Source organism: Salmo trutta, chromosome 7 (assembly GCF_901001165.1).
Source record: "Salmo trutta chromosome 7, fSalTru1.1, whole genome shotgun sequence".
NCBI lineage: Eukaryota > Metazoa > Chordata > Actinopteri > Salmoniformes > Salmonidae > Salmo > Salmo trutta.
This window is the reverse complement of record NC_042963.1, coordinates 15,733,213-15,756,179: the sequence shown is the minus strand read 5'-3', so window position 1 is coordinate 15,756,179 and position 22,967 is coordinate 15,733,213. Positions and strand designations below refer to the sequence as shown.

General features: G+C 42.2%; 1 protein-coding gene across 7 annotated transcripts in view; it reads right to left on the bottom strand.

Moving 5' to 3' along the window:
- LOC115197020 (receptor-type tyrosine-protein phosphatase zeta) overlaps positions 1-22,967 on the bottom strand; it is a 72,832-nt gene that overhangs the window by 39,709 nt on the left and 10,156 nt on the right. The gene's annotated exons all lie outside the window — the stretch shown is intronic.

The window sequence follows — 22,967 nt, the reverse complement described above, 5'->3', positions numbered from 1 at the left end:
GGATTTTTCCTGTGCTTAGCTCTATTCAGTTATTTATCCTATAAAAACTCTCTAGTTCTTGCCGATGACAAGCATACCCATAACAAGATGCAGACATCACCAGGCTTGAAAATATGAAGAGTGGTACTCAGTGATGTGTTGTGTTGGATTTGCCCCAAACATAACACTTTGTATTCAGGACATAAAGTTAATTTCTTAATTTTTTGCAGTTTTATTTTAGTGCCTTATTGCAAACAGCATGCATGTTTTGCAATATTTGTATTCGGTACAGGCTTCCTTCTTATCACTCTGTCATTTAGGTTAATATTGTGGAGTATCCACAATATTAAACTCTGTAACTGTAACGAGGGTCGTACAAAGGGGAACAAGGTGCGGCGTGTGAAGTGCTCATATTTAACTTTAACGAAACACTATAACAAAAAACGACCGTCAACAGTTCTGTCAGGTGAACATACACTAAACAGGAAACAACTACCCACAAACAACAGGGGAAAAAACACCCCTACTAAATATGACCTCCAATTAGAGGCAACGAGGAACAGCTGCCTCCAATTGAAGGTCAACCCAATAAACCCCAACCTAGATATAGACAAACTAGAAATCCAACATAGAAATATAGAACATAGAACAAACACAAAAACACCCCCTGTCATGCCCTGACCACTCTACCATAGAAAATAACAACTTATTTTGGTCAGGACGTGACAGTAACTATTTTAAAGTCACCGTTGGCCTCATGGTGAAATCCCTAAGCAGTTTCCTTCCTCTCCGGCAAATGAGTTAGAAAGGACGCCTGTATCTTTGTAGTAACTGGCTGTATTGATACACCATCAAAAGTGTCATTAATAACTTCACCATGTTCAAAGGGATATTCAATGTTTGCTTTTTTTACCCATCTACTAATAGGTGCCCTTCTTTGCGAGGCATTGCAAAACCTCCCTGGTCTTTGTGGTTGAATCTGTGTTTAAAATGTACTGCTCGACTGAGGGACCTTACAGATAATTGTATGTGTGGGGTATAGAGATGAGGTAGTCATTAAAAAATCATGTTAACCTTTTCACGTGTGAGTTCCAAATATCTCTAACGGTTGGCCCCAATGTCAGTTTTATTATGCGCGTGATGTCAGAATGCACTCACTGTTCCAAAATGTGATTGTTACCCAACAGCACAGTTAACCTGCGCTGCCCTCAAACCAAGGCACGCTGCCTGCTAATTATCTATAGAAAATGCTTCAACTTGTCAATTTCAAATTATTTTCGAACAAGTTTTATTTTCTAACAACAGTTTGAATTGAGGTGTGTTCTGTCTCCTCATTAACTTGTTATGGATAGGGGGCAGTATTTTCACGGCTGGATAAAAAATGTACCCGATTTAATCTGATTATTAGTCCTGCCCAGAAACTAGAATATGCATATAATTATTAGCTTTGGATAGAAAACACTCCAAAGGTTCTAAAACTGTTTGAATGGTGTCTGTGAGTATAACAGAACTCATTTGGCAGGCCAAAACCTGAGAAGATTCTGTTCAGGAAGTACCCTGTCTGACCATTTCTTCCCCTTGTTGATTCTCTCTATCTATTACAAGGGATCTCTGCTGTTACGTGACACTTCCCACGTCTCCAATGGGCTCTCAGAGCCCGGGAAAAACCTGAATGACGTAATTCAAAGCCCTGGCTGAAACACACGAGAGCTTTTGCTAAGTGGTCTATCAGCAGACAAAAGGCTTAGGCGCGTGACTGCCCGCCCCCGCCTTTCTGTTTTTCCCTCTATTTACAGACAGGCAGATTCCCGGTCGGAATATTATCGCTTTTCTACGAGATAAATTGCATAAAAATTGATTTTAAACAGCGGTTGACATGCTTCGAAGTACGGTAATGGAATATTTAGAATTTTTTTGTCACGTTATGCGCCATGCGCACGACCGTGATTTACCATTCTGATAGTGTCTAGAACTCACGAACAAAACGTCGCTGATGGAACATAACGATGGATTATTTGGGACCAAACCTACATTTGTTTTTGAAGTAGAAGTCCTGGGAGTGCATTCTGACGAAGAACAGGAAAGGTAAGACCATTTTTCTTATAGGAAATGTGATTTTGGTGAAGGCTAAACTGGGTGGGTGTCTAAATAGCTAGCCCGTGATGGCTGGGCTATGTACTTAGAATATTGCAAAATGTGCTTCATCCGAAAAGCTATTTTAAAATCGGACATATCGAGTGGATAGAGGAGTTCTGTATCTATAATTCTTAAAATAATTGTTATGCTTTTTGTGAACGTTTATCGTGAGTAATTTAGTAAATTGTTAGTAAATTCCCCGGAAGTTTGCAGGGGGTATGCTAGTTCTGAACGTCACATGCTAATGTAAAAAGCTGGTTTTTGATATAAATATGAACTTGATTGAACAGACATGCATGTATTGTATAACATAATGTCCTAGGTGTGTCATCTGATGAAGATCATCAAAGGTTAGTGCTGCATTTAGCTGTCTTCTGGGTTTTTGTGACATTATATGCTAGCTTGAAAAATGGGTGTCTGATTATTTCTGGCTGGGTACTCTGCTGACATAATCTAATGTTTTGCTTTCGCTGTAAAGCCTTTTTGAAATCGGACAGTGTGGTTAGATTAACGAGAGTCTTGTCTTTAAATAGCTGTAAAATAGTCATATGTTTGAAAAATTGAAGTTTTCGGATTTTAGAGGAATTTGTATTTCGCGCCACGCCCATCATTGGATATTAGAGCAGACGTTCCGCTAGCGGAACATCTAGATGTAAGAGGTTAACTGTACATGTTTGAACTTGTTACCTGTATAAAAGACACCTGTCCACACACTCAATCAAACAGACTCCAACCTCTCCACAATGACCAAGACCAGAGAGCTGTGTAAGGACATCAGGGATAGAATTGTAGACCTGCACAAGGCTGGGATGGGCTACAGGACAATAGGCAAGCAGCTTGGTGAGAAGACAACAACTGTTGGTGCAATTATTAGAAAAGGGAAGAAGTTCAAGATGATGGTCAATCATCCTCGGTCTGGGGCTCCATGCAAGATCTCACCTCGTGGGGCATCAATGATCACGAGGAAGGTGAGGGATCAGCCCAGAACTACAAGGCAGGACCTGGTCAATGACCTGAAGAGAGCAGGGACCACAGACTCAAAGAAAACCATTAGTAACACACTACGCCGTCATGGATTAAAATCCTGCAGCAACGCAAGGTCCCCCTGCTCAAGCCAGCGCATGTCCAGGCCCGTCTGAAGTTTGTCAATGACCATCTGGATGATCCAGAGGAGGAATGGGAGATGGTCATGTGGTCTGATGAGACAAAAATAGAGCTTTTTGGTCTAAACTCCACTCGCCGTGTTTGGAGGAAGAAGAAGGATGAGTACAACCCCAAAGAACACCATCCCAACCGTGAAGCATGGAGGTGGAAACACCATTCTTTGGGGATGCTTTTCTGCAAAGGGGACAGGACGACTGCACCGTATTGAGGGGAGGATGGATGGGGCCATGTATCGCGAGATCTTGGCCAACAACCTCCTTCCCTCAGTAAGAGCATCGAAGATGGGTCGTGGCTGGGTCTTCCAGCATGACAACGACCCGAAACACACAGCCAGGGCAACTAAGGAGTGGCTCCATAAGAAGCATCTCAAGGTCCTGGAGTGGCCTAGCCAGTCTCCAGACCTGAACCCAATAGAACATCTTTGGAGGGAGCTGAAAGTCCGTATTGCCCAGCGACAGCCCCGAAACCTGAAGGATCTGGAGAAGGTCTGTACGGAGGAGTGGGCCAAAATCCCTGATGCAGTGTGTGCAAACCTGGTCAAGAACTACAGGAAACGTATGATCTCTGTAATTGCAAACAAAGATTTATGTACCAAATATTAAGTTCTGCTTTTCTGATGTATCAAATACTTATGTCATGCAATAAAATGCAAATTAATTACTTAAAAATCATACAATTGAAGTGTACGTATGATAAAAATTACAGACCTCTACATGCTTTGTAAGTAGGAAAACCTGCAAAATCGGCAGTGTATCAAATACTTGTTCTCCCCACTGTATGTATGCATGGAGCATAATGTATTTTACTGTTTTATTCACATGTTTTCAAGTACTGCTGACAAATAATGCATTCTGATTCTTGCATAGATTTTAATGGACACATAGGATGTGTGTGCAATAGTTTTTTGAAGGTTGTACTGATTATGATGAGCTAATGCTAAGCTATTTTCCAGCTATATGTGGCGCCATGTTTGCACAATGCATTCTGGTTGTCACATAAGCGTCTGCCAGACCAAAGATGATCGTTCACTCAACTGACTTATGGTGCATTCAAGACAACTGGGAACTCAAAAAAATATGAGGTCAAATCATGATGTCAGTGATTTTCAGGTCCGAAGGTCGGATCTCTAGAAGAGGCCCGAGGTCTCTAGGTGAAATTCCGAGTTGGATGACCGTTCAAAAAAATTTCCCCAGTCGGAGCTCGTTTTTTTCCAAGTTCCCAGTTGTCTTGAACGCACTGAAGTCGGACGTCAGAGATTTCCGAGTTTCCAGTTGTTTTCAACATGGAATCAGATTGTAACTATGGTAGTTCAGGGTTGCCAGCTCAGACCCCATTTCCGTTTTATTTTTATTTAGCGTATAAACTTCTTCTGTTTGCCACCCATTTATTGATAAATCCCCATCATAGTAATATTTCCTGCATCTTATCCCCCCATGATACCTTCCCTGATATCTACCCCCATGAACTTATACACTGTAACAAGTACATTGAAGATTTGTAAAATGCTGAAAAGTGGCCAAACTAAGTTCATATGTTTCAGGCAATGAGCGCAGCCATCTTTGACTTTGTTTACGTCCATCTTATAGTGAATGGCATTCAGGAATTAGGGAGTTTTCACTTAAACATAAACCATCATAAAGAATTTAGCTGCTGTTAGCTTAGCTGACACGCATCTCTTTTCTAAACAATAAAAGGTGAAATTGAGGAATACAGTTGTGAAGACCTTTATTTCCCAGCAGTACAAAACATTGTTTAGATGCTTTTCAAACAACAATGCTGTTTAGACGGGTTTGTTGCATCATACATTCTGTTGCTACTGTTCCAATCACATATTTGTGATGGAACGCTGCAAGTACCAGTCAACAATGACCACAATATGTGAGCGTACACATCAAAGGGTTCAACACTATTATTGCACATAGAGTGAGTCCATGCAAATTATTATGTGACTTGTTAAGCAAATGTTTACTCCTGAACTGATTTAGGCTTGCCATAACAAAGGGGTTGAACACTTATTGACTCATGACATTTCAGCTTTTCATTTTTTATTAATTTATAAAAATGTATAAAAACATAATTACACTTTGGCATTATGGGGTATTGTCTATAGGCCAGTGACACAGCATCTCCATTTAATCCATTTTAAATTTAGGCTGTAACCCAACAAAATGTGGAAAAAGACAAGGGGTGTGTCTACATAACTGTTGGCACTGTAAGTCTGCAGCACACAGACCATTAACATAATGCACTCTGGGGGTTGTCTGTGGAATATATCCATGCGTGTTTGTTTACTTGTCTCTAGAAACCCACCCATACATGCACGCACGCACGAAAACACACACACACACACCTCACCAGCAGACATAATTATCCTTGCATTTCACTGTACCAGTGCTGCAGAATGATAAGGAGGTGATAGTTTATTATTACAATGCCCTATGAGTCCTGTCTGGAAAATGAATTGGAGCCAGATCCCTCAGGGCTACACTGCCAGGCAATTACGGAAGAGTTACTGTCAGAACCAACATGCCTCATTATCATAGCTTGCACAAAGCACCTGCTCACTAAAGCATAGGGAAACAAACCGATTACACCAAACGTTCTTGAAATGATGCTGAAACCAAGTGATGTCCGAGAATGGGAGACGAGGATGTGCTATATTTCTGCAACATTAATAACGCCAACTGTTTTCAAAAAGCGTGGACATGAGGGACCCTCGCAGAGCGACTGAAGTAGCACCAAACGTTTTGGGAACATCACTGTGGATGTGCACGAAAGCTGCTGATCGAAAGCAGGAGGAACTGATTAGAAGAGAGGGTACAGGTTTGACCTTTTCCAAACATGTTCAACCTTTAAACAACATTTCTCCATAGTTGAGCATTTTGTCTACAAAAGATTGTCATCTGGGGATGAAAGAAGCTTGTTTTCCTTTATAAAAAACGAATTCACTTACAAATGCATAGGCCCCAAAGTCCATCAGTACTGGAAGCGTGCTGGAGGGGTCAATGTAAAAATAATATATCTAAGTCAACACAGTACGGCTCGGGTTGGCACAATAGTGTGAAATGGGTCTTAAAACATGTCCAAATCTTGACCTGACCTGACTCTGGTTAGAAGAAGATGAGGATGGGGACTCATGCTCTGCTGGCTGTTTTCATGTTTGCCTGTGATATCATTTCTCTGTCTAATCCTGGATTAAATGGCTTTGACCAAGCAAAAGCCCACTTTTCTCACAATTTTCCCAAAGCAGTATACCAGTAACTCTTCTGGGGAGTTCAAAGAATGACGCTCCATAGCCTTTGCTATGTGTTGTATACTGAGCTGGTTTAAATAGTCATTAAGGATATCATCCAAAATGTGCAAAGGGATATAGTATAACTAATAAAATAATAATTAGGAAACTAGAAGTGATAAATAGCTCTCTTTTTTCCCTTTTCGCATTCTCTTCATTATTATCTCTATCTTGTGGTCTTCCTCACATTGTTGGACTTCACTGGTCTGTGCCCGTCTAACACTGGGGTCAGCCAAGGGTCATGACCTCTCGTTAAAAGGTCAGGGGTTGGAAGTTCCCTCACACACACACAACACTTTGTCTTCTTTGGCCTTAATTAAACCAACGCGTCTCTTTCCAACACAGGGACATCTCTACAAGGGCTTCCTATCCTCCTTCTCCTCTCCCTCGCTAATCCAAGGAAATATGATTGCCTACAAGAGTATTTGGCTTTAACCTGTCCTATTCTTTCTGTTCAGTGCAGATGAGGGAAGGGTACAAGGAGAGGAAACCTTTAATGATTATTGAGATACATCCTCAGTGTCCCTATCTCCCTTGCCTGACCTTCTGATGTACCATACTGAGACCATACAGAAAGGAATGGTAGCCGGCAATGATGTTTTCTACTCATACTTCTGTGATGCTAATTGGCTAATTCATGTAGGAGAGACAACTGTAGCTGTTTCACAAACTACTTTTATTTATATCTCTGCCATGTTCCTTTTGTGTTGGACATACAGTAAGTAGGGTCTACAGCAGGGCTGTTCAATTCTGGTCCTGGTGGGTCGAAAAATGACTGTTTTTTGTTTCTAACTGTTAGTTAATTGCACTCACCTGGTTTTCCAGGTCTGAATTAGTCCCTTATTAGGAGAATATGAAAACCAGTAGTGTTTCGGCCCTCCAGGACTGACATTGAACAGCCCTGGCTACTGAACTCCTTGTGCCCATCTGTCTCTCTCTCTCTCTCAGAGCTCATTCCTCTCCCTCTTGTTCAAACTCTCTCCTCTCTCTCTCCATCCATCTCAATCTCTCTCGAAGCTACATACTTCTTCTCCCACTTGATCAGTATCTGCATCTATCTCTCTCAGCCTCAGTCTTTTCCTCTCTGTCCATCTCTTCCTGTGTCCCTCTCTCTGTCCATCTCTCTCTGTCCATCTCTCTCTCTCTCTCTTTCTCGCTCTCTCTCTCTCTCATCTTATCCAGTTTGTCTAGAGACCTAACTTCTCTATTTCACCAGTACAGCAGTCACTCACATGCCAGTGTTCTGTCTATAGAGTGTAAACAATGGCTTTGACATGAAACACCTGTCCATTTCCAGCACTGGTTCATTCAATAGGCTTGATTATATTACACCTTGTATGTGTGTGCGTGTGCATGCATGTCTGCTTGACTACATATTTGTTTGTGTGTGTTGTACATGTGCACTTGTGTATGTGCTGTGTTTGCATGTGTATGTGTGTGAGGTCAAGGGCACCATGCATATCCCTATTTAGCATCAACAGAGGATTACAACATGGCCTCGCCTTGCTTTGTCTGGTGATCGCCCATGGCCATGACGAATGGCATTACCTTTCCTCTTTAAGGATCAGTGGTGCACCTGTGACTGAAAGGGAACAAAAAGCTTTCCTTAAATTACAATCTGGGCTGCTTAACTCATTGTGGCCCAGTGCCTCCATTTGTGGCGGTTACGAATTGAAAAACTACAATGGTCTCGACAGACATTAAGTATCTTTCAAAAATGGATCGTGTGAAAATATCCAAGGATCTAAAAAGGCCTTTTGAGAGTGCACAGTTGTTTTACATGGCTTGTACAGTGCTACCATCTCATGTAGTTATCACAAGAGGTCGTCCCAAGTAACTGTGAGCTACACACCCAGACAGGTACTTCTTGTCCCATTGTCTTGTCAAGTTGTCTCCTTGATTGCCTGCCCCTGTCTTAATGCCCCCACCCCCGGTTCGGTTTCACTCAATCAACAGTTTTTATTTCCCCAAAGGGGATAGGCTCATAGCCTACGTCCAGACACCAGGTTTCAATTTCCTGTTGTAACGTTGTCTGAATGGAGTTTGGACAAACAAAAAACCAGTCTGCGTAGCACATCGCTCGTACATGCACAGATCAAACAGCCCATAAGTTCAGTTACAGCGCACCCTGTTCATGTGACAGATGAGGACACAGGAGAGAAGTCCGTCTGCCGTTGTGACGTGAGACTACAAAGAGCACATCTGCTAAAACAAGCGTAACCACGGTAGAACTGAAATATTCATACACATACAGTATGTACAGCAGGAAGGCCATTGGAAAAGGCCATTGGAAAACGTTCTATTTAAAAAGGGCAACCATCATATTTGATTCCCCCCCACGATGAAATCGGGGAGCGGACTGTGGATCTGTCTCTGTCCGTTCAAACGTTCGACACGCGATATCTCAGCACTGGGACGATCTTCCAGAAACTTGGGTGAATGATGCGTCTAGCCATAGAGATCAGGCTTTTACAAAACTCCACTGATTGGCCTAAGGCGGGAACTATAGTAATTAACTGAAATGTGTTAGTAACAAGCAGTATCTCAATTGGCCCAAGGGGGGGCTGCATCATTCATGGGGGACGACATGTTTACCGTTGCCTTGTTTATTGCTTGTTTTATTCAAGGGAATAATGTCGGTAAAGAACGAATGTAAATCCCTAAAAAACATTGACTGTCGAAAGCTTTGTTGAACTCCTGCTATAAAACTCTACTACCTCATTATCCTCATCAGAATGTAAAAAGTCAGTTGGTAGTAAATCAAGTGGTGCTGGTGGGTTTGATGACTCTGCCATATAGTGTGTGAAACAATGGCGGAAAGAATGTGCGGTCTCACTTTACAGTGCTCATTAATTAACGAAGAAGGTTTAAAACACACAGACAGTCAGGGTGAATGTTGGAGGAGGTAAAACTATAAGTAACGATGGGGCGGACAGATTCATTCTGCATTTCTCTGAACGACAATACTGTAGTCAACTGAACAAAACGATAATCTCCTACTTTAAGAGGGATTATCTGAAGAGTTTTTATCACACCTTTTCCCATTACAATATCCTTTCAGTGATAATTGAATCTGAATCCTGATTGACGCTCAACATCGAGGACGGGAGTTATGAAGTCCTGCAACTCAAGAGAGGGACTGAATAGTTCCCCCAAAAAATGCTTGTCCAGTGAGGGGAGATACTTTATTGTAAGACTTCTCCTCAGTATGAGTAATCCCGATCTTACTAGTTAGAGAGAAGGAGAGAGACAGAGAGCGAGAGAGAAAAAGAGAGAGAGAGAGAGAAAAAAAGAGAGCAAGAGAGTAAAGAGAGAGGGAGAAAAAGAGAGCGAGAGGGAGAGAAAAAGAGAGGGAGAGAGTAAAGAGAGAGGGAGAAAAAGAGAGCGAGAGGGAGAGAAAAAGAGAGGGAGAGAGTAAAGAGAGAGGGAGAAAAAGAGAGCGAGAGGGAGAGAAAAAGAGAGGGAGAGAGTAAAGAGAGGCGGGAGAGAGACAGTAAAGAGAGAGTGAAAAAGAGAGCGAGATAGTAAAGAGAGAGAGAAAGAGAGAGACAGTAAAGAGAGAGGGAGAGAGAGAGATAAGCCACAACCACATCTGTGTGTTTCTCCAACAGAGAGTGGCCAGCCAGCCTTGTGTGTGTATGTAGTCTATAGAAGGCTGTGGGTCTGTGAAGCATCCATCATGCTGCTGCATGGTGAATAAAAGGATTAACCAGACCCTGGGAGACACTGGCTAGCCCACAGGGCAGGAGCACAGAATTCTACCTTAGCCAGAATGGTTGAGTAAGGCAGCCCATGGCAATGGGGACCTCTTGAACCCCAACAAACGTTTGGTTCCTCTCCAGAGGTCACTGAGAAAGTTACAGCAGAAGACCCTGTTTGATATAAAGAAGTGTCATGCTAAGTGTGGCTGTCTTCTGTTATAAACCAACAAAGGAAGTAGTCAAAGTGGTCACGGGTAAAGAGACAACCGGCTTCTATTACTACACCCCCTCACACACCCTGCATTCACGTAGAACCTGTGCCAATCATTTCATTGGCAATAGCCAATGTCATATCTCAGTTCCCAGGTTGCATGGAGACAGTAGGGTAGAGGTGCAAATCCTCCATGGAGTGATGCCACCAAACACACAAAGGCAGCCTGTCATTCATTCAATAGGGATTACCATACACATAAACTAGCAAGTTCTACAATGCATAATTTTGCTTGGGTGGGAAAGCATGACTGATGGTCTTTGGGGATTCCTGTTTGATGGTGTATGTATATATATATTATGTGTGTGTGTGTGTTTCGTGTGGTGTGAGTCCAGCTGCTGATCTGAGATCTGCAACGTGCCACACTTATTAGCCCAGGGCTGTCTGCTCTCTAAACTGATAATGTGGCAGCACAGCTGGAGCATTAGGGGAAGGGGATACCTAATCAGTAGCACAACTGAATGCATTCAACCGAAATATGTATTCCGCATTTAACCCCACCCCTCTGAATCAGTGAGGTGCGGAAGGGGGGGCTGCTACCTTAATCGTCGTCCACGTCATTGGCTCACACGCTTCAACAGCGGAGGTGGCAATAACACTAAATGCATCATCATAATAGATTAGCCAAATCCTTCACAATGTATTACACCAGCTCCTGAGGGCCATCATCGTTTTTAAAAAATTGGTCAGGGCCCCTGACCATTGCGCCTGGTCGGTAATCCGGCCATGGTTCCACACAAGGACACAGAAACATCACTTAACACATGGAATTTGCACACAAGGAAGAAGTACATGGACACTGGTTCAAACCAACAAAGGGAGCTGTAATAGAAAAGTCTAACCTTCCTTGTTGGATGTTGAATACTTCAAATATACCATTTGCCGGCACATCAGGATTGAGTTGATGAGAAACATCTATAACTCTAAAGATAATATTTGACTAGGGGCCGGGTTTAATCAAACCTGCCTTAGCAATGTTTATGCAGTATCATTATTTACATAACTAGACCTACTGCCCACACAATGATCTCAAAGATCCTACCTGTGAGAGGAGTCGACATTGTAGTTTATAGTGTCCAAGCACACTTTAGTGACTACACAGAGAAAAGGTTTCTGTCTAAACGCCGATGTCTAAAATCAGGGTTCTCCAATCCTGGTCCCGGAGAGAAAGTCCAGGCTTTCATTCCAGCCCCTCATTAAAACACACCAGATCGAAGGCCCTGAAAAGTTGATTATTTGATTACTGTGTTTAGTAATGGGCTGGGGGAAAAGCATGCACACACCCAGTATTTCTCCAGGACTGGAGTTGGAGGATCCTGGTTTAATTGCGGATTGAACTGATTTGCTCCTTGTGTACACATGGATGTACAGTGCTGGCTCTTGTCCAGACTGGATTCCAGAATGATTCCACATTCTGTAGAGTAAAAGCTCATGTCACTGTGAGATGGGTCAATTGGCATTGTGGGACCGTGTGGGAACAGGCTGTATGACAGGCATCCTGCTGGTTCTGGCACACTCTCATTGTGCCTTGTTTAAGTGACTCTGGAGAGTGTCTGTCGATGACCGGGTGGCATGACGACGTTCCACAGTGTGTGCCTGACGGGAGGAGTGTGAAATGAGTTGGAGTGTAAGTGTGTGGTCACACTTTTCGTTGCATTCTGATCTGTCCGGCCTGTATTCTCCAACACCAGGTCCCCTGTACTGGGGTGATAAGACTGAGTGGCCCAAAGTGTGTGTGTGTGTGTGTACCTGCATGTGTATCTGTGCTAAGTGCGTAGGGCTGGGAATTGCCAGGGACCTCACGATACAATATTATCACGATAGTCAGGTGCCGATACGATACGTATTGCAATTCTCACGATTCTAGATGTACTGCGATGCGATACTGGGATTTTATTGCGATTCGATGTTCCAAACATATTGCTCACCATATGTCTGCTGCAGAAGGATACGAGAGAGCCATGAGAAAACGAGTTTGGATCAGTCATGGGAAAAAAAGTGCGGAAAACAAATTGTCTCCCTATTAAAAAAATACTGCCGTTTTGGAGCAGGTACAGCCAACTAGCTCAAAAATAACATTGCGATATTGTCAAAACGATACGATATATTGTCAAAAATAATATCCCAATACGTAACTTTATCAATAATTTCCCCATCACTATACATGCGTACAATTAGGAGTATGTGTGCATGTGATAAAGAACAAATGAGGGAAAGAAATATAGTATCTCTGTGTGTGTGCATTAGTGCGAGCGTCCGTGCATGCGTACGCTCCTTCCTGTACATAATGACCCATCCAGAGAGTCTGTCTGATTGTGGACTCTGTCTAATGGCTCCAGCCGTTTAAGGTTTCCATCATTATCCTCCCTGGACTCGGGCCAAACACACAGTGCAGGGATGTTTGTTTATCCAGCGTTTCTAATGTGTCATCCTAACGTTCCCCTGCAACTGAACTGCAATAGGATAAGGAGGGCCTGGTCCAGTCGCCAGCCATATTCCGAGCAGCTGATCTAGCTCTTGAGGTCATCTGGCCAGAGCAAATCAGCATGCAGGATATGTGGGGCCCGACTCCCTGGAAAACAAGTGGACCTCATTATGACCTACAGGCACAGTGACTTCCCCCGGTCTCCCACACATTGCCATGGCCACAGATTCTGCCTGTTTCCTCTCACTGTCTGTCTTGGTTAGGATGTACTGTATCATTTCACACCACAGAGAAATCCGATCTTGCAATCTGCATCTCTGTCTCGATCACTCTCTGGGTGGTGTGAGAAAAATGATTGTGTTGTGTCATTCAGACAGTCTTCCTGAAGTCTATTTCTTTTTCTCCCGCTTTGTCATTTAGTTCCTCGCTCAAACGTCTCTAATGTCTCTAGAGCGGGACAGTGAATGTTTTAAACAAGATATCACTTAACCCAGCTTGTTTGGAGGAAAAGAGAGAGATTTACTGGAATCAAAAGGGGAGAGTTCCATCATAATGATCTCAGAGGACTTATTTATAAGAACAAAAAAAATCTACTTTGGGTAAAACGCACTAGCATACATTGAAGTGTGGGAGCGTCTATAGAAAATACCATTAAGGATTATATACAGACTGTGATTTATGGACCAAGAGCCATTTGAAAGCATTTTAAAATGTATTTGCTATGGCTACATGACATCAGTGTATTTGGCAAATTGCTCCTTCAGGAAGAACGGTGTGCATTCGGTCTCCATGTGGTACTCTGCCAATAATGAAAGTATTCACACCCACCATTCTGTGATTGTTTCCTGTCCCCTCACCTTGAAGCTCTCACCAATTAGAGCTACCAGCTTTCACGTTCCTGTCCGGTCAACTTGATTAGATGCCTGTCACGTTAATAAAAATGAAGGGAACATGAGTAACGACAGCTTCTAGGCTAATTTGTCATCATTCTTATGAAAAAGGTTGAGATCATGCTTGTTAGGAGGACCCCTGTCATTATTCACCAAGTAACATGCCTGTGACGAAGACTTAAATAGGAGTTGAAAGCTAAGCATACAGCTAAGTAAATTAGTGAGGAGGGGACGTCATTGATGTTCAATGAAATTAAATATGCTTCACCAACACACAAACACACGCACGCGCATACACACACACACACACGTACACACACACACACAAAATTGCCTCTATAAAATGCAGTTGACAAGACCGAAACTATCTTCCCAATTCCACCGGGACCAATGGCAGAGATAAAAAGTTGATGAGGCTGTCCTATTCCACAGAAGAGATGCTTTCGGCATCTGTGGCAAATCGTTTTAACCAGATTTCCAAATGCATAAAGGATTCGTTCTGATCATGGAGCCTGGTGAGGCTATTTTGGCATTGGCTCGTCTAGACATAGATCTAATCTAATTGGTCACATGGAGCCTGACCAACAACAGAAATAGAAGAGCAACTAAACCACATCTGAGCCGGATGGGTGCATTTTCTGCCAACATTGTCTCCACATTGTCCCGGGGGTGTGGGTGGCTGGGAGGGTGTGTGAATGGTTGTAGGAGGACTCCGCTGCTTGCTTTCATGGTATTTCTGATAAGCTGATTGGATTTCTTTATAGGAGGGAAGGAGAAATATATTTTATGGGTAAGTTCAAGGAAGCACCCGATCATAGGATGAATTGTGATTGCTAAAACCATGACGCAATTATGACAATATAAACGCTCTCAAAGAAATACCAGAAATAGAAGTTCAAATAAATGCTCTCACTAAGAGCAATTAATGTCTCCTTCTCTGAGTTGTGTTATTGTAAGCAGTGACAATGGATGATACTGACAACTGACACAAAGGCTTTGAAGGGAAATTACAGCACTCCCACTGAGTTCCCTACCTTCCACTGAACATGCTGGACACGAGGTTGCACAGCCGGACGCAGTCAGCCTCATCCGAGCGTGACTGTGCTCTACTTCCCAGAAACACCTTTTCTCCTTGTAGCCTGATGGTGGAAACATGGACCGACACAGATGACCAACAGACCAGAGAGGATATCGCAGGGCTACAACATGCTGCTTGCTCCAAGCTCTGGGCCAACTCATCCTCTTTAATCTCTCTGAACACTCTCTCTGGCCTCCAACACAACCATATTTCTCAGTACTGAGTGATCCTTTAGTCTCCGTGCCATATCCGTCTTTATGAGCAAGTAGCATTTGATTTTTACGTCATGAAGCGCAAGGATTCTTGTATTGGAACATCTCTAACGAACAAAAGTCCTCCCACATTTTTCATTGTTAGCGGGGTCACATAAAGAAGATGACACAATATCATAAACCACCAACCTGATGGAGCTCAGTAGGAACCACTAAGCAGGGCTTAGGAGTTAGCCTACGCACTAATTGCTTTTCATGTAGATTAATCCACTGTGGCTGTCCCTTGACCATCCATCAAGGTCAGAGTGAGCAAAATTCCCAACTCATTAACAATCACCCAGTATTTCCATGGTGGCTTGGGGGATGTACGTCTGTAGCCATTTTGATTGATACGTTAACTGTGATTACATAGTACCTGTCTTGACTGCATCAAATCGTGAGAAGCTAGCTAGTTAACCTGTTTGGGATAGGGGGCAGTATTTTCACGGCCGGATAAAAAACGTACCCGATTTAATCTGGTTACTACTCCTGCCCAGAAACTAGAATATGCATATAATTAGTAGATTTGGATAGAAAACAATCTAAAGTTTCTAAAACTGTTTGAATAGTGTCTGTGAGTATAACAGAACTCATATGGCAGGCCAAAACCTGAGAAGATTCTATAAAGGAAGTGCCCTGTCTGACCATTTCTTGTCCTTCTAGGGCATCTCTATCAAAAATACAGCATCTCTGCTGTAACGTGACATTTTCTAAGGCTTTCATTGGCTCTAGGAAGGCGCCAGAAAGTGGAATGAGAGCTCTGCAGTCTCTGGGCGAAAAACAGCAGGGTTTTTTGTGAGTGGTCCTTCTGGGAACAATGACACTGTGGCGCACGTCCACGAGACGACTCAATTTTTTTCTTTCAGTGTTTGAACGAATACATCGTCGCCCGGTTGGAATATTATCGCTATTTTACGAGAAAAATAGCATAACAATTTATTTTAAACAGCGTTTGACATGCTTCGAAGTACGGTAATGGAATATTTTGAAACTTTTTGTCACGAAATGCACCGGCGCGTCACCCTTCGGATAGTGACTTGAACGCACGAACAAAACGGAGCTATTTGGATATAACTATGGATTATTTAGAACCAAAACAACATTTGTTGTTGAAGTAGAAGTCCTGGGAGTGCATTCTGACGAAGAACAGCAAAGGTAATCCAATTTTTCTTATAGTAAATCTGAGTTTGGTGAGGGCCAAACTTGGTGGGTGTCAAATTAGCTAGCCGTGATGGCCGGGCTATCTACTCAGAATATTGCAAAATGTGCTTTCACCGAAAAGCTATTTTAAAATCTGACACCGCGATTGCATAAAGGAGTTCTGTATCTATAATTCTTAAAATAATTGTTATGTATTTTGTGAACGTTAATCGTGAGTAATTTAGTAAATTCACCGGAAGTTTTCGGTGGGTATGCTAGTTCTGAACAAAACATGCTAATGTAAAAAGCTGTTTTTTGATATAAATATGAACTTGATTGAACAAAGCATGCATGTATTGTATAACATAATGTCCTAGGAGTGTCATCTGATGAAGATCATCAAAGGTTAGTGCTGCATTTAGCTGTGGTTTTGGTTTTTGTGACATATGCTAGCTTGAAAAATGGGTGTGTGATTATTTCTGGCTGGGTACTCTCCTGACATAATCTAATGTTTTGCTTTCGCTGTAAAGCCTTTTTGAAATCTGACAATGTGGTTAGATAAAGGAGAGTCTTATATTTCAAATGTTGTAAAATAGTCATATGTTTGAGAAATTGAAATTATAGCATTTTTAAGGTTTTTTGTATTTCGCGCCAGGCGCTACCATTGGATATTGGTGAGGCGTTCCGCTAGCGGAACCTCTGTCCATAAGAGGTTTTAAGCTAGCTAACTTTACCTAGCTAGGCTAATTGAGACAGCAGTGCATGCGCTTTCTCATCCTACAGTCAGTGCTTGACTTGGACTGAAATAGGTGCCGGTACTCATTTTGGGTGCTGGTACTGTTTACATTTAGGTGTAGGAGCTCCACAATACTTTTGAGCTAAAGAGGAACAGGAGTTCAAGCAGTAGAACATTTGAGGTGCCGGTACTCAGCTCCGACAAGCTCCTGCCCAAGTCAAGCACTGCCTACAGTTACAAATACAGTTACAGTTACAACTCCATTCAGAATATTAAGTAGCAGCCTACCTGTTGGCTCTCAGTCGTTGTAGCCTATCCTTCTCCTGTAACTTTTAATTACGTCATTTTAATTCCATCTTCCATTGATTAGATATCTCCTAACTTTTGCACAGAGGCTTTATGGCAGTGGCCTATTGCCACTTTGATGACTTATGATTGGCCAACAACAACAACACGCTACACTTGCCACGCGCAACGCTCGTGAAAAGCAAGAGCAGCAGCATAAATTATAAAAATGTCTCTCGGATCTGTAGGGTCCTTCCGGACAAGTCAGTTATAATTACACATACCTGAGACGAGTGACAATCATATCAGATCTGACCCAGACCTGTGACAGTACCCGCTCAGGTCCCGGGTCGGGTCTCAGGTATTCGGGTACAGGTGGATCTGTGAAGACCTCTAGTGCAGACAACCAACTTTTTGTCTCTGATATTCTCTTCTTTTCTGGTGTGATTTATCAGTAAGATTTCTGAGGTTCCACTGATGGCCTACTATTGAGTGGTATCATTCATCACCAATACATTTCTGTCACAGAGGATGAAAGTTCTATTTCAATGGCCATGACATGTCTGTCATTAACCTATTTCGATACGGGGCAGCAACACAGATTGGCCTCTCCAGATGTACCCGGGCATGGTTCCGGACCCCTGACGGGAGCATTAGCATTGGCCACCCGCAGCCATGTGTCCACCACCAGCTGGGGCCAGCTGCCACCCTCCACCAAAGACCTGGCTAGTCTGCCAATCAAGACATTTGGGAATCATGGTGGGGTACAGAGTAGGATACATTTGAAGTTGGAAGTTTACATACACCTTAGCCAAATACATTTAAACTCAGTTTTTCACAAATCCTGACATTTAATTATAGTAAAAAATCTATGTCTTAGATCAGTTAGGATCACCACTTTAATTTAAGTATGTGAAATGTCAGAATAATAGTAGAGAGAATGATTTATTTCAGCTTTTATTTCTTTCATCACATTCCCAGTCGGTCAGAAGTTTACATACACTCAATTAGTATTTTGTAGCATTGCCTTTAAATTGTTTAACGTCAGTCAAACGTTTCAGGTAGCCTTCCACAAGATTCCCACAGTAGATTGGGTGAATTTTGGCCCATTCCTCCTGACAGAGCTGGTGTAACTGAGTCAGGTATGTAGGCCTCCTTGCTCGCTCACGCTTTTTCAGTTTTTCCTACACATTTTCTATTGGATTGAGGTCAGGGCTTTGTGATGGCCACTCCAATACCTTGACTTTGTTGTCCTTAAGCCATTTTGCCACAACTTTGGAAGTGTGCTTGGGGTCATTGTCCATTTGGAAGACCAATTTGCGACCAAGCTTTAACTTCCTGACTGATGTCTTGAGATGTTGTGTTGCTTCAATATATCCACATAATTTTCCTGCCTCATGATGCCATCTATTTTGTGAAGTGCACCAGTCCCTCCTGCAGCAAAGCACCCCCACAACATGATGCTGCCACCCCCGTGCTTCACGGTTGGGATGGTGATCTTTGGCTTGCAAACCGCCCCCTTTTTCCTCTAAACATAACGATGGTCATTATGGCCAAACAGTTCCATTTTTGTTTAATCAGACCAGAGGACATTTCTCCAAAAAGTACGATCGTTGTCCCCATGTGCAGTGCAAACCGTATTCTGGCATTTTTATGCCGGTTTTGGAGCAGTGGCTTCTTCCTTGCTGAGTGGCCTTTCAGGTTATGTCGATTTTGGACTCATATTACTGTGGATATAGATACTTTTGCACCTGTTTCCTCCAGCATCTTCACAAGGTCCTTTGCTGTTGTTCTGGGATTGATTTGCACTTTTCGCACCAAAGTACGTTCATCTCTAGGAGACAGAATGCATCTCCTTCCTAAGCGGTATGATGGCTGAGGGGTCCCATGGTGTTTATACTTGCATACTATTGTTTGTACAGATGAACGTGGTATCTTCAGGTGTTTGGAAATTGCTCCCAAGGATGAACCAGACTTGTGGAGGTCGACAATTTTTTTCTGAGGTCTTGGCTGATTTCTTTTGATTTTCCCATGATGTCAAGCAAAGATGTCAAGCAAAGAGGCACTGAGTTTAAAGGTAGGCCTTGAAATACATCCACAGGTACACCTCCAATTGACTCAAATTTGTTCAATTAGCCTATCAGAAGCTTCTAAAGCTATGATATCATTTTCTGGAATTTTCCAAGCTGTTTCAAGGCACAGTCTACTAAGTGCATGTAAACATCTGCCCCACTGGAATTGTGATACAGTGAACTATAAGTGAAATAATCTGTCTGTAAACAATTGTTGGAAACATTACTTGTGTCATGCACAAAGTAGATGTCCTAACCGACTTGCCAAAACTATAGTTTGTTAACAAGAAATTTGTGGAGTGGTTGAAAAACAAGTTTTAATGACTCCAACCTAAGCGTATATAAACTTCCGACTTCAACTGTACATGTTGTAAACAAAACAGGAGGCAGACAAGCAGTCAAAGTAGAAGTGTTCTTTTTCAGCAACTCTGGCTAGTGGCTACGATATGGCAGCAACTACAAAGATTAGCCTACATCATCACACAAAGCGCAGATAGTTTTTTACTCCAATATAATGTGTAGGGACTTTGTCCTGCTTGTGCAACTGCAATATCCATTACAATAAAGAGAGGTTATAGCCTTTGAATGTTCGTTCAACTCGCTGCAGGGTTTTTATTTCAGCTGTTCGGAAATATGAGGCAGAAATATGAGGCAGAGACATAGGCTACATCATCATGAGTAAAGAGAGAAACATGAAGGGAGGTGGGGTGTAAGCAGCAGCTACAGATGTAGGATCTTAATTTGAGCCAGTATGCTACAGCAGGAAAATAATCCTACAGAAACAGGAAATGTGCATTATTATGTGCATTATAATTAATGGACATTTTTGTAGGGGTTAATACATTTTAAGGGAAAATCAAGTCTGAAATTTCAACGTGGAAATTACAAACTTCAAAAGCCTTTTTAAACTTCAAAAACACAACAATATTTACATTTCATGCATTGCAAGAAAGTTCTCCTGCAACAGGGTGATTAAATTAAGATCCGGTACGTAGAAAAAATGTGTAAAAATTTGATAAAAGAGATCCAGATCCGTAGCTTTGAGAAAGAGGCTCTAACTCCTCTAGCTCCACAATGAGATATGGTGCATGCCAGGCAGCAGGCTGTTAGCCTGCCTGCCGGCTTAGTGGGGTCTGCCACTAGCATAGTCATTATAGTCAGCTCAGCTTTCCCCATTGAGACCATGTCTGTGCCTCGATCTAGGTCGGGCAAAACTAAACATGGCGGTGTTTGCGTTAGCAATCTCACTGGAATAAAGACCTCCTCCAATCCTGTCATTATTGAAAGAGATTGTGATAATATCTTACATCTGAAAATATAACTACTTAATGTTAGATCCCTCACTGATCATATCCTTGATGTGATTGGCCTGACTGAAACATGGCTGAAGCCTGATGTATTTACTGTGTTAAATGAAGACTCTCCTTCTGGTTACACTAGTGACCATATACTCTGAGCATCCCGCAAAGACAGAGGTGTTTCTAGCATTTACGATGAGGACGACGGTGCGCAGAGACACAGCAGATGACTGCGTTTTCGTATTTTGAGCATCTTGTCATTAAATCTATACAGCCTACTCAATCACTTTTTATAGCTACTGTTTACAGGCCTCCTGGGCCATATACAGTGTTCCTCACTGAGTTCCTTGAATTCCAATTAGACCTTGTAGTCATGGGAGATAATATTCACATTTTTGGTGACTTCAATATTCACATGGAAAAAGTGGACTTTTATTGTCCCCAGCTCAAGGTGCATCTGTGTAATGATTATGCTGTTTAATCAGCTTCTTGATAAGCCATACCTGTCAGGTGGATGGATTAGCTTGGCAAAGGAGAAATGCTCACTAACAGGGATGTAAACAAATGAGTGCACAAAATGTGAGAGAAATAAGCTTTTTGTGAGTATGGAACAAAATGTTAATATGTTCCGTGTATATTTTTGTTCGGTGTAGCTCCCAGGTATACAGAAAATACCCGAGCCCTGAAGCAAACTTCCAGAAAATTGGAACAAAAATGGAGCTTCGCCAAACTGGAACTCTACCGACTAGCTTGGAAAGACAGTACCGTGCAATATTGAAGAGCCCTCACTGCTGCTCGATCAGCCTACTTTTCCAACCTAATTGAGGTGAATAAAAACAATCCAAAATGTGATACTGCCACAAAGCTAACTAAAAAGCAGCATTACCCAAGAGAGGATGGTCTTCACTTCAGCAGTGATGAGTTCATGAACATCTTCGACGAAAAGACCATGATCATTAGAAAGCAAATTACAGACTCCTCTTTGAATCTGCGTATTTCAGTTGTCCTGAGTCTGGACAGAACTGCCAGGACCTAGGATCAATGGAGACACTCAAGTTTTTAATCCTGTATCTCTCTTCACATGTACCAAACTCACAAAAATGGCAGTAATAAAGCCTCTCCTGAAAAAGCCAAACCTTGACCAAGACATTTTTATAAAAAATATGAACCTATATTGAATCTCCCATTCCTCTCAAAAATGTTGGAAAAAGCTGTTTGTCCTCTGACAAAACCATTGTAAGTTTCGGTGTTCCTCAAGGTTCCGTTTTAGGACCACTATTGTTTTCACTATATAATCTATCTCTTGGTGATGTCATTCGGAAAGGCAATGTCAACTTTCACTGCTATGCGGACAACACACAGCTGTACATTTCGATGAAACATGGTGAAGCCCCAAAACTGCCTACCCTGGAAGCAGGTGTTTCAGACATAAGGAAGTGGATGGCAGGAAATGTTTTAGTTTTAAACTCAGACAAAACTGAGATGCTAGTTCTAGGTCCCAAGAAACAAAGATATCTGCTGTTTGATCTGAAAATTAATCTTGATGGTTGTACAGTTGTCTCAAATAAAACTGTGAAGGACCTCGGCGTTACTCTGGACCCTGATCTCTCTTTTGACGAACATATAAAGTATATTTCAAGGGCAGCTTAACATTACAAAAATCTGAAACTTTTTGTCAAAAAATTATGCAGAAAAGCTAATCCATCCTCACTTCTAGATTAGACTACTGCAATGCTCTACTTTCCGGCTACCAGGATGAAGCACTAAATCAACTTCATTCAGAGCTAAATACGGCTAAATATAAGTTTGACTAGAACCCCAAAAATGTATCATGTTACTTCAGTGCTAGCCTCTCTACACTGGCTTCCTGTTAAGGCTAGGGATGATTTCAATGTTTTGCTGCTAACCTACAAATTATTACATTGACTTGCTCCTACCTATCTCTCCGATTTGGTCCTGCCGTACATACCTACAAGTATGCTACGGTCACAAGACGCAGGCTTCTTTATTGTCTCTAGAATTTCTAAGCAAACAGCTGAAGGTAGAGCTTTCTCCTATAGAGCTCCATTTTTATGGTATGGTCTGCCTATACATGTTCGAGACGCAAACTCGGTCTCAACCTTAAAGTCTTTATTGAAGACTCATCTCTTCAGTAGGTCCTATGATTGAGTGTAGTCTGACCCAGGGATGCAACGGTGAACGGCAAGGCACTGGAGTGACAAACCGCCTTTGCTGTCTCTGCCTGGCCG